This window comes from Eptatretus burgeri, chromosome 3 (assembly GCF_056783735.1).
Source record: "Eptatretus burgeri isolate ZD-2024b chromosome 3, Ebu_testis_v1, whole genome shotgun sequence".
Taxonomy (NCBI): domain Eukaryota; kingdom Metazoa; phylum Chordata; class Myxini; order Myxiniformes; family Myxinidae; genus Eptatretus; species Eptatretus burgeri.
In genome coordinates this window covers 140,097,752-140,110,220 of record NC_140963.1, presented here as the reverse complement: position 1 = coordinate 140,110,220, position 12,469 = coordinate 140,097,752, and the positions used below count along the sequence as shown (strand labels likewise).

The window sequence follows — 12,469 nt, the reverse complement described above, 5'->3', positions numbered from 1 at the left end:
TGAAGGGATGGTTGTGACGAGTGAAGGGATGGTTGTGATGAGTGAAGGGATGGTTGTGATGAGTGAAGGGATGGTTGTGATGAGTGAAGGGATGGTTGTGACGAGTGAAGGGATGGTTGTGATGAGTGAAGGGATGGTTGTGATGAGTGAAGGGATGGTTGTGACGAGTGAAGGGATGGTTGTGATGAGTGAAGGGATGGTTGTGATGAGTGAAGGGATGGTTGTGATGAGTGAAGGGATGGTTGTGACGAGTGAAGGGATGGTTGTGATGAGTGAAGGGATGGTTGTGAAGAGAACACACGACCAAGGTTGTTACTCACAAACGCGCTTCAGGTATCCCGTGAGACGCTTCCACCAACCGCAGCCTTTGAACAGTTTCCTCTCGTACAAGGATCTCTTTCTCTTCAGAAACACTTGTTTTTATCTCCCCGTTCTCTCTATCTCTGTCTCTGTCTCTGTCTCACTGCAGCCCACAATCAATACAAAGTACCCGCCCTTTCAATGGACGAGAAATGTTACTCTATTTTGGTGTTGTTGTTGTTGTTCCTTTATTATTCCCTTTTTCATCTTTTAAACCTGATAAAACAGCGAAGATTAAATGAACACTTTACGATAACACGAAACATATCATGTTATACTCTATATCGCAAACACAAAAGAAAAGATGGAAAAAAAAACAAAAAAAAACTTGATCACCGCGACGAACTATTTCATCATGGCTCATTAGCACCGATTAAAATCCCTGCTGATGAGATATGATGATACAGACGGGAGATGGGCAACTTTAATGGTCATTTCAGTCACGATTTATTATCTCTGGCCTGATGGGTTGAACCAGGCATGTTGAAAATGTTGAGGACTGGGGGAGGTCGGGCACCAAACTCAAGGCACCATTGATGAACGGTGAGTGGAAGCTTCAGGAGGAAGCGGCGACGTGTGGTCCAACAGACAAATTAAAGGCCCTTCGTCGGATCTTGAGGATGGATGCTCGGAGATTGTCGCGATTTGGGAGTTTACTCCCTCTCTCCATTCTGTCTCTGCACCGCGTGCCTGACTGAATGTGCCGATTGTTCGATTTTTCTTGATGACGTCATAAGGTAAGGTACGGTACGTAAGAATCGAAAGCTTTTCATTTATTTCACGGAGTGTTTGCTGAAGTTTTAGTATTCCGACAATAAAAAAATCAGGTTTATACGGTTTAAATGCAATTTGGGGATGAATTAATCAGGTATTTCCTGGCAAGGCAATAAATACATCATCTTGTGACGTCATAGTAAGTATTTGAATGAATAGTTTGGGTGCGATCTTTTAAATTCACGTCTGAGGTGTCCCACACGGTGACCCAAGGATGAAATATTAAATACATGACGGATTGCGTCATTCTTTGTGTGTGAGGGAGGTGGTGGGGGTGGGGGCAGGGGGGTTCTCTGGGGATTCATCTGCAAATGGTGGCTCGAAGAAGAGCCAAATGAGGTATGGTGTGATCTCACAGTGGGGCAACTCCAAGACTTCCAGAAGGTGGTGCACCTCCATCTTAAGTCATCCCTTACGTTTATCTTCCTGTGACTTCAACATCTTTGACACAGAGAGGACAGCAGACACCCCTGACGAACTCCAGTAACAACTGGAAATAATCAGAGATAGTACCACCACATCTCATAGCACTCTCAGCACCAGAGTTCATAGTTCGGACATCAGATTGATCAGTTTTGGTGGCACCCCACGAAGACCGAGAATCCTCCAGAGGGCATCCCAATTCACTCACTCGAATGCTTTGCGGAGATCAACATAGGCTCCATGTGGACTCCATGTGTCCATGGAGGGACACAAAACTGGGATGATGCCTGTGTTCCAGGCAGAGCACAGAACTGCATGCAACGACACGAGTGCAGCATTTCCACCAGGCTTGAGAAGTTCAACACGGATGCCACACATCCCTGGAGTTTTACCCCATTTCAACCGGTTCACCGCAGCCTGTGTTTCCACAAACTAAGGTCGTTCACAGTGGATTGGAGGGTCAGAAATAGGATTAGTACACCCCTGACACCCAACTCAACAAGCCCAGCGGGCCTTCACTTCAGACTCCTCTGTCAAGAGCCCACCACCGTCTGTTCTAACTGCAGTACACCGAGGGACAGGTTTGGAGGAACCTCAGCTCCCTGAAAAGCTCAGCTCTGCCATAAAGTCTGGCCCTGTAACACTGGTCGATGGTATCCAGTGTCCCTTGGCCCAATATTGGGTTCCAAGACACGCACCGGCAACATCAAGTATAGTAGTCTTGAAGGCAATCCACAACTCTTCAGGATCCCTTGAAACACTCAGATCCCTTGGACCCCAACACAACCTGTATGCAAACTCCTCAGTGACCCTTTCATCCTGGAGCGAGCCAACATCTAGCCTAAACTGGGATAGTACCATTCTCTTAGATTTGAGCCGCAGCTTCAAAGTTGCAACAACAAGCCTATGATCTGTATTGAGGAACTGAGCACTCCAGTAGACGTTGCACTTCTGGAGGAACGTTCAGCGACCATCAATGATAACATCATCAATCTCCTTTGCAACACCACCAGCATTGCAGTTCAAAGTCCAGCACGGTGGCTGTGAGTGCTGAATCTATGAACCAGCTATTCCAAATCCACATCTCACAAAGTCAAGAATCTTAGTGCTATTCAGGTTCCAGACCCATAGGAACCAACACACGTCTCACAGACATCGCTATCAGTGCCAATCGATACATTGAAATCCTCTAAGACTAGAAGAGTATTTCGGCTGGGACACTGATCAACCACCGACTTGAGTGTGGCAGGGAATGTCTCCTCAATAAGATCACTCTCCTCAGTCGGAGCATATGAAGAGACCAGGGACATGAAACCCAGAGAGTGACGAATCCTGTCTCATAATATGCTCGTTGACCGGTGTTACCTGAACTACCACAGGAGTCAGCTTGTTAAACACAGGTAAGCATCAATTCCTTGGAATGATCACCATTTTTTTTTGTATACCTTGTTGAGGCTCCTATGAGAGCAAACACACACCACACAGCAAGGGGGGCATGAGACAAGAATGATGGGAGTGGGAAGGACAAAACAGTGGGGAACAGAGACATTTGGAGATCTGTGGAAGGGCAAGGGATGGGGTGGGGAACATGGGGAATATAAGATGGACATTACAGGGACTTTCAGGAAGGAAAGCAGGTAATTTGAAGGAGGTGGGTTTGGGGTGGATTAACGTGGGAAGAAAAGATCGAGGATTTGGATGGGGGTAGTGAACAGCCGTTTTGAAGGCCTGGAGAGAAGAATGGAATTGAACAGAGTGAGGGAGTTTATTTCAAAGGCGGGAAAAAGGAGGAAGGAAAGAGTGAGAGTGAGCAGTGATTCGTGATTTTGGTAGTTTTACCAGAAGGGTGTTGTTGGCGGATCTTGAGCGCCCTGTGGAAATATGGTGGGGACAAATCGCAGACAGAGCGGGGGGGGGGGTCGAGACCGGAAAGGAGACGGTAGAAGACAGAAAGACCACCGACCTGCCTGCGGTGAGAGAGTGAGAGACCCAAAGACTCAGCCTCATCGTGGAAGATACCAATGATCCGAAATGCCTTGGTTTCCACAGCGTGAAGCCGAGAAAGGTGAGAGGCAGGAGCACCAGCCCAGAGGGGAGAGCAGTACTCCATGAGGCTGCGGACAAAAACTTTGTATGTGGTCAGGAGCTCAGGTGGGCCAAGGAAAGACTTTTCATGACAAAGGATTTCCAGTCGGCGACTGGCTTTGGAGGGAAGGTTGGAAATGTGGCTTTCCAAGGAAAGATCATGGCAGATAGTGAGACCCAGAAGCTTGAAAGAAAGGACTTCTTCAAGAGGATTGTTGAGAAAGTGGATGGGGGAGTTTTCCAAACCGTCCTTTCAGAGAGACGTAGTGAGAGTGTGAGATTTTTCAGCATTGAAAGACATGTTGCACGTGTTGGACCAGTTTGTGATTTTACCCAGATCTTCAGAGAGCGAAGAAGGTGCTACTTGCCGGTGTGAGGGATGACAGATGGTACGGCAGAGGGTGGAGTCATCAGCAAAGAGATAAAGAGGATTTTCCAGAGTCGGAGAGATCATTGATGAAAACCAGAAAAAGAACAGGGCCCAGAACGCTACCTTGAGGAACTCCAGCCTGGACAGAAAGAGGGGATGAAAGAACTCCAATTAGGGCCACACGTTGACTGCGACAGGACTGTGACAAGCATTAGATCGACCAGACCAGTAGTAGGAGTAGCCATTACCATGATCTCATCACTATCCAGTCTCCGAACCTCAAAAAGTGCTGCAATACCGATGCCCAAACGCTGGAGCTCAGATGACAGCAGAGACAAGTGATCATCCTCTCTTATAATGAGGACATTCCAGGCACCCACCTGAAGGGACTGCCTCAGGTTAACCTGAGGCGACTGCCTTCTCGTGGATGACGCATCAGTACCACCCCAGCATACACCACCAGAACCATACCCAGCAGGGTTTCCCTCCTATCATCAGAGACTGGGGATTCCAAAGGCTTTACCCCAATCCTCTCAATGAGTTAGCTGCCCTATGAGGGACAGTTGCATAGGAGGTACTCCCACGTAGCGGGTTGTTCTGGAATTGATTCATGTCAGTATATGTTGCAGAATGAAGTGTTTTTCAGTGGCAGGAGTACCAATCCTGTCACCAACCTTCTAGAAATGGCTAAGCCAACTGGAGGAGGACATCCGCAGACAAAGTTGGGCACCAGATATGGATGGCGGTTGGCTTACTAAGAGCTCCTCCACCCTTTGACAGGTTTTGTTTTTAATCCTGCTGGGTGTCTATATCCATGCGTCCGCCTCACCAGGAAACTTGGTGGGGGAGTCAGTTTAGTCGCTGCCAACTCAACCATGGAACAGGTAGTGCAAGTTTCCATGGTACCGGAAGCAAATCACAGATCGGACCTGGCCACGTGCAGTGGTGGAGATGTCATAGCTGGTAAAAGCTTTTGTTTGAGATGTCATATTTGATAAATGTTTTAATGAGAGATGTCAGTTTGTGAAGGCTTTTAGTAGAGATGCCATGGGCACTGGGCCAGGCACGTATCCAGGTTGAACAATGGTATTCAGATTCCATCTTTGTGAAAAGATACGATGGTATATTAACATTTCAACAGGCCGCAATACGAGCAGAGTGAATACTAAACTACACGTCCATCCAAGGCTGCGGCACACTTTACAATGAAACACCAGGTCTTCAAAACGTCATTAAAAGTTTGTATTCGAGTTGGGAATCGAACTAAAACTAAACAATTCAAGGGTGAGTATGTTCCCTGTATAACATGATCCTGACAGTCCTCATGATGCTCAAATTAAACTCGAAAGTGCTGGCTGTCGAAGGAAGGCTGCCTTGTCACAATTGCACTTAGATGAAGTTGCCCAATCAATCATCACTTCCATCTCATCCTTCCTCTTGAGTGCTTAATGCACTTTTGTTTTCCCTATCATATATGCAAGGGTTATGAAATATTCATCTTTGTTAGTGTTTTTGTACACCGCTCCTTCGCAATTCCATGCCGAGGCGATGCATGACGTCATCGCTGGGCACTGAAGGAAGGAAGTACCCAGTTTTTACTCCGTTTGTTTATTACTTCCAAAATCTAAAGATTTAGTAATTATATTGATGACTTCCGTCATCTGTTTGTGTGTTTGTTTGTGTTTGTGTGTGTGTTTGTTACTTTCGAAATCTAAAGATTTCGGAAGTATATTCATGACTTCTATCCTCTGTTTGTGTGTTTCTTTGTTTGTGTGTTTGTTTGTAGGCACGATAACTCGAGAACGGAAGAAGCTACCAATGTCAAATTACACTACGTGATTCAGGAGGGTGGTGGCTAGCGCTGATTAGATTTTGGTCAAAATTGGTCAAAGGTCAAGGTCACAGTGAGGTCAAACATAATTCCGTAAATTCATCTTATCTATAATTCCAGCAATGTGTGTGTGTGTGTGTGTGTGTGTGTGTGTGTGTGTGTGTGTGTGTGTGTGTGTGTGTGTGTGTGTGTGTGTGTGTGTGTGTGTGTGTCTGTGTGTGTGTGTGACCGCTGTTTCTCGACAACCACTGGTCCGATCTGATTGAAACTTGCCAGGTATATTGCTGGGGACCTGAGGATGTGCCTTTTCAAGGTTTGATATTAATCGGACAAGTGATTCCCAAGTTATGGCCATTTATTTACCAAACCAATGACAAGACACATTGTTGCGTGGGCGTGGCCGATGGGGGAAGGGAAGCTCAGCCGCGTTCCCCATTATGGGTTACAACGTATGGCTTCTGGAGAGTGATGACTTCGTGTATTCTAATAATTTATCGATTTCTTATGCGCATTTATAGATAAACACAATGCCCCAAGTTATGATCGTTTTCATATAAGACGGTGTATAAATTTCGGGAACATCAGAGTGAGCTGGTGTGCTCCGAACCAGGAAGTAAATTTTTTTTGTTCCTCTCTTCTCTTCTCTTTTTGTTTTTCCTTGAGACGATGTTGCGAAAAGGCAAAATACGATGGCGCTAATTGAATAATTGGCCATTAAAACTAAATTGCGAATAATCATAACTGCGATATGCGAACTTCCGGGCAACGCACGTACGGGCACGCGAGAGCGAAGAAACCGCCGGTGTGGTTGATGTTTCTTGCTCGCGGTTTAAATATATATATTTATTAAAAAAAATTTTTTTTTTTTACGGGCACGTACTAATGTGGAGAAATGGAGTATTTTTGCTTCGGTCAACATTACGAGTTCGTTTTGACTTCGATTTTAATTTTGTCTTCGGTTTTTGCGATCGCTTGGGACGCTTAACACTCGGTTGTCGAAATTCTGGTAAAAATCGGATGTTTTGGAGACGTTTTAAGATTGTATAAAAAATATTTCACTCGCCGTGTCACGGTTCGTCACGTGGTGCAGCGCGCTCGAGCAGACGCGGCGTTGAGTCACGTAAAGGTTTTGCGTGTGCTCGCTGATGGTGTTTTGGATAAAGATGGAGTTTAAAAGTCATTTTTTATCCCAATAAAGGTTATCGTCGCATGCCTGACTCGCTAAGCCGTCGGATTATGTAAAGATTGTTGGTGGATGGCCGAATATTACGGTTTTGTGACTTTGATAAAATAATATTAAATAATTGCGTGGAGAAATGGAGATTTTTGCTTCGGTCGACGTTACGAGTTCGTTTTAACTCGGATCGCAATTCTGTTTTCACTTTTGGTAACAGTTAAGTATGCTTAACACTCGGTTCTCAGAATTCTGGTAAAATCGGATGTTTTATGAGATCTATGTCGGGTGTCGTGTCTGAGGCTTAACTGAAGATGATGCTAATGAGGGGGATTGTAACACACGGCATTGCGCGCTCGTTTTAAAGTCAATTTCAATCCTGTTTTCACTTTTGGTAACGGCTAAGTATGCTTAATACTCGGTTGTCGAAATTCTGGTAAAAATCGGATGTTTTATGAGATTTATGTCGGGTGTCATATCTGAGGCTTAACTGAAGATTATGCTAATGAGGGGGATTGTAACACACGACATTACGCGCTCGTTTTAAAGTCAATTTCAATCCTATCTTCAATTTGGGTAACGGTTAAGTATGCTTAACACTCGGTTGTCGAAATTCTGGTAAAAATCGGATGTTTTATGAGAGGTTTGGTGCAGAATCATCGTAGAAACTTCTGGTTTGCGTCGCTACCTTCTCCAGAGACAGCTTTTATTAGACAAGGTCAAAGGTCAAGTTTACGATTTCGTCAGTAGCAGTCTATGACTGCTTGTTTATTTGTTTGTCCGGGCGATATCTCAGCCATCCCTTGAGCTCGGAAGCTGAAATTTGGGGACAAAAGTGAAGATGTGCTTTTGTAAAAACAGTATTTTTCATTATTTGATTAATCAATTAATTACTTAATTATTTTCGATTTATTTATTTTTTTCTCATCTGGACAATATCTCAGGCATATTTTGAGCGAGGAAGCTGATATTTGGACATGACAGTGAACAAGTGATTTGACTATAAAGAGTATTTTTAATTTATTGATTAATCAATTGATTATTTTCTTTCTTGTTTGTTCGAGCGGTCTCAGCCATCCTTTGAGCTTGGAAGCTGAAATTTGGGGACAAAAGTGAAAGAAGACATGCTTTGGCAAAAGTTTTTATTTTTGGATTAATCAATTAGTTAATCACTGAATAATTATCAATTTATTAATGACAATTATTTTATTTCTCGTCTGGGCAATATCTCAGGCACATTTTGAGCTGGGAAGCTGATATTTGGACACGATAGAGAACAAGTGATTTGGCTATGAAGGCCATTTTTAGATCCTCGTGGAGGATCTCTAAGTCTTACTCATGTTGTTGTTCTTGTGGACTTTTTTGTTTCACAGCCTACAGTTTTCATCGAAACTTCCTGAAACTTGGCATATATATGTAAAAATACCCTGCGCAGACAGTAACGATCTCCGATTTTGAAAATTCCTCCGAGAAAAAAAGGTTATGACGTCAAAATATCTCCGCTAATGGAAATCGCCTAAAAAATTATCTCCGAAACTAGGCAAGCTTTTTGAATTCTGTTTGCGGGAATCGAACAGGGCATTAGCAGAGATGAATTACCGCACATATGATACATCACTATGACGTCATATCCATTTTTATGACATCATTCCTATTTTTTGACATTTTTTGTTTTGTAACCCAGAGTTTTCATCGGATCTTCATGAAACTTATTGTTTCACAGCCTACAGTTTTCATCTAAACTTCCTGAAACTTGGCATATATATGTAAAAATACCCTGCGCAGACAGTAACGATCTCCGATTTTGAAAATTCCTCCTAGAAAAAAAAGTTATGACGTCAAAATATCTCCGCTAATCGCCTAAAAAATTATCTCTGAAACTAGGCAAGCTTTTTGAATTCTGTTTGCGGGAATCGAACAGGGCATTAGCAGAGATGAATTACCACACATACGATACATCACTATGATATCATATCAATTTTTCTGACGTCATTCCTATTTTTTACATTTTTTTTGTTAGATCCTCGTGGAGGATCTCTAAGTCTTTCTCACGTTGTTGTTCTTGTGGACTTTTTAGATCCTCTTGCTGGATCTCTAAGTCTTTCTCACGTTGTTGTTCTTCATCTTCTTCTTATGGACTTTTTTGTTTCACAGCCTACAGTTTTCATCGAAACTTGGCATATATATATATATATATATATATATATATATATATATATATATATATATATATATATATATATATATATATATATATATATATATATATATATATATATATAAATATATATATACATATATATATATATATATATATATATATATATATATATATATATATATATATATATACATATACATATGTATGTATAAGCCTGGTGTTGGCGCAGTGGTTAGGGCAGCGGCTTGGGATCCAAAAGGTCCTGAGTTCAAGCCCCGTTCGGCCACTGAATTAATACACCAGGGGGTTGACTCAGCCTGTCATCCTTCCGAGGTCGGCGAAGTGAGTACCAGTGTACTGGGCCGGTGTATACCCTGGTTAAAATAGGTGTACCATACCCCTGTGTCGTAAGAGGCGACCAGGGTTGCGTCAGGAAGGGCATCCGGCGTAAAACATGTGCCAAATCACTATGCGGATCATACGGATGATCCGCTGTGGCGACCCTTAACGGGAGCAGCCGAAGGAAGAAGAAGAAGATACATATGTATGTATGTAAAAATACCCTGCGCAGACAGTAACCATCTCCGATTTTGAAAATTCCTCCAAGAAAAAAAAAGTTATGACGTCAAACTATCTCCACTAATGGAAATCGCCTAAAAAATTATCTCCGAAACTAGGCAAGCTTTTTGAATTCTGTTTGCGGGAATCGAACAGGGCATTAGCAGAGATAAATTGCCGCACATATAATACATCACTATGACGTCATATCAATTTTTATGACGTCATTCCTATTTTTTGTTTCACAACCCAGAGTTTTCATCGGATCTTCGTGAAACTTGTCATGTATACGCAGAAAGGCCACGCACAGGCACTAACCATCTCCGATTTTGGAAATTCTTCCAAGAAAAAAAGTTGACGTCATAATATCGCTGCTTAGGGAAATCGCCTATATCATTATCCCCGAAACTAGGCAAGCTGTTTGAATTTTGTTTGCGGGAATCAAGCCAGGCATTAGCACAGATAATTTATCACAAACCTGATGCATAACAATGACGTCATGTTCGTTTTATGACGTCATCATTAAGAGGACGAGGATCTTAGCTCATTTGAGTTTGATTGTTTCACAGCCTACAGTTTTCATCGAAACTTCCCGAAACTTGGCATATATATATATATATATATATATATATATATATATATATATATATATATATATATATATATATATATATATATATATATATATATATATATATATATATATATATATATGTAAAAATACCCTGCGCAGACAGTAACTATCTCCGATTTTGAAAATTACTCCTAGAAAAAAAGTTATGACGTCAAAATATCTCCGCTAATGGAAATCGCCTAAAAAAATTATCTCCGAAACTAGGCATCTTTTTGAATTCTGTTTGCGGGAATCGAACAGGGCATTAGCAGAGATGAATTACCGCACATATGATACATCACTATGACGTCATTCCTATTTTTTGACATTTTTTGTTTCACAACCCAGAATTTTCATCAGATCTTCGTGAAACTTGCCATGTATATGCAGAAAGCCCACGCACAGGCAGCAACCATCTCCTATTTTGGAAATTCTTCCAAGAAAAAAAGTTGACGTAATAATATCGCCGCTAATAGAAATCGCCTATACCATTATCTCCGAAATTAGGCAAGCTGTTTGAATTTTGTTTGCGGGAATCAAGCCAGGCATTAGCACAGATAATAATTTATCGCAAACCTGATACATCACAATGACGTCATATTCGTTTTTATGGCATCATCATTAAGAGGACGAGGATCTTAGCTCATTTGAGCTTGTTAATTTATTGATTAGTCAATTGTTAATTTTTTCGATTAATTACTTAATTTTCAAAAAGTCACAGACTCGGATGAAACAGTGATGGTTTAGGTTTGCTATTAGCCAATTGATTGAGGAATGTATTATTTTATGATTATTTTTTATTTATTTTAATTATGCAATTAATCAATTGTTGTACACCGCTTCCTCCCAATTGCGTCTGCATGTACCGCAAGGCGCCCCGGCGATGTCGCGTGCTGAAGGATTTGTTATTTATTTATTTGGCATGGAGGCGGTGTACTTTGAATGTACCTGTTCTTGTTTCTTTGTTCTTCATAATTTCATTTTGTTCAACCTTTACTTAATTTCAAGCAGTCTGTGCTTATCCTTTGATTTCAAGCTTTGCTGAGTTTCATCTTTGCCAGTAGAGATGCGTGTCGTTTTCATACACTTGCATTCATGGTGTCCTTCAGATCAAGGGATTTTTTTTTCATCTCGATAAACTCCATACAGTATTAACCAAATCATTGTCTCGGTGATGGGATCCTGAAGGTGTGAACAATGCCCAAGACTGTTCTGGACATAATATTGTATAAATCCATTTGATTATTGCATACTGCTCCTTAGCGGTTGTCGTCTGTGATAATGCCCAAATGAGATCCATGAAAATGCACAACTTAGATGAAGATAACAGCTTGCTTGATTAAGGTTCTGGAAGATATTTGCCTGCACATGTCAGATTTCTCGTGATCATGAAACCAGAAAAGATTACCCATTTACGTTGTGCTAATTAACAAAAGGAAGATTCCAAGTTGGTTGACCTTCCTGACATGGTAAATCTCACCGAGCTCTATAACACCACTAGAGAGTCCACCAGCTTCCCTGCATGTTACTGATTTGTCCTCACCAGCCAGCCAGCCTGCTATCCATGTTTAGTCCTTTCAGCCCAGACTCCTATAAGAGAATGAATAGAAACATGCGATATAGAATTGGATTTGAAGGTATTCCAAAGACATTTGACCAATGTCAACAAATGACAAACATACTTTAGGAGCAACTCAACAAGACTAATAGTCTTCAATTATATATAATCGAAAACAAGCATTTATTATCCATAAAATGCATTCATCAATGATAAAGACAAAGCACGTTTACAAGTCCTACTATACACTGCGGCCTGTCAGAGGCTCTCAGGGTCTCAGAGCGTACAATATTATTATGAGGAAGTCATAATCTCGATATAATCACAATCTCCGATCCGAGCCGTATCCCTGGACATATCACGTGCTTTTGACACAGTCTGGCACCCTGCCCTACTCACCAAACTCTCTTCCCATGGTATTCAAGGCCATCTCCACTCATGGCTCGCAGACTTCCTCTCCTGTCGCAGTCAACGTGTGGCCCTAAATGGAGTTCTTTCATCCCCTCTTCCTGTGCAGGCTGGAGTTCCTCAAGGTAGCGTTCTGGGCCCTGTTCTTTTTCTG

General features: G+C 42.0%; 1 protein-coding gene across 4 annotated transcripts in view; it reads right to left on the bottom strand.

The window, feature by feature from the left end:
* Positions 1-548, bottom strand: part of LOC147031137 (sodium channel regulatory subunit beta-1-like) — an 85,291-nt gene extending 84,743 nt beyond the window's left edge. For 3 of the 4 annotated variants that reach the window (XR_015056676.1, XR_015056675.1, XM_085875929.1), the window contains exon 1: positions 321-548. The gene's annotated coding sequence lies outside the window, so the exon portion shown is untranslated. The remainder of the gene's footprint in view (positions 1-320) is intronic. The other variant, XM_085875930.1, reaches the window with a different exon arrangement.
* Positions 549-12,469: the final 11,921 nt, after the last annotated feature.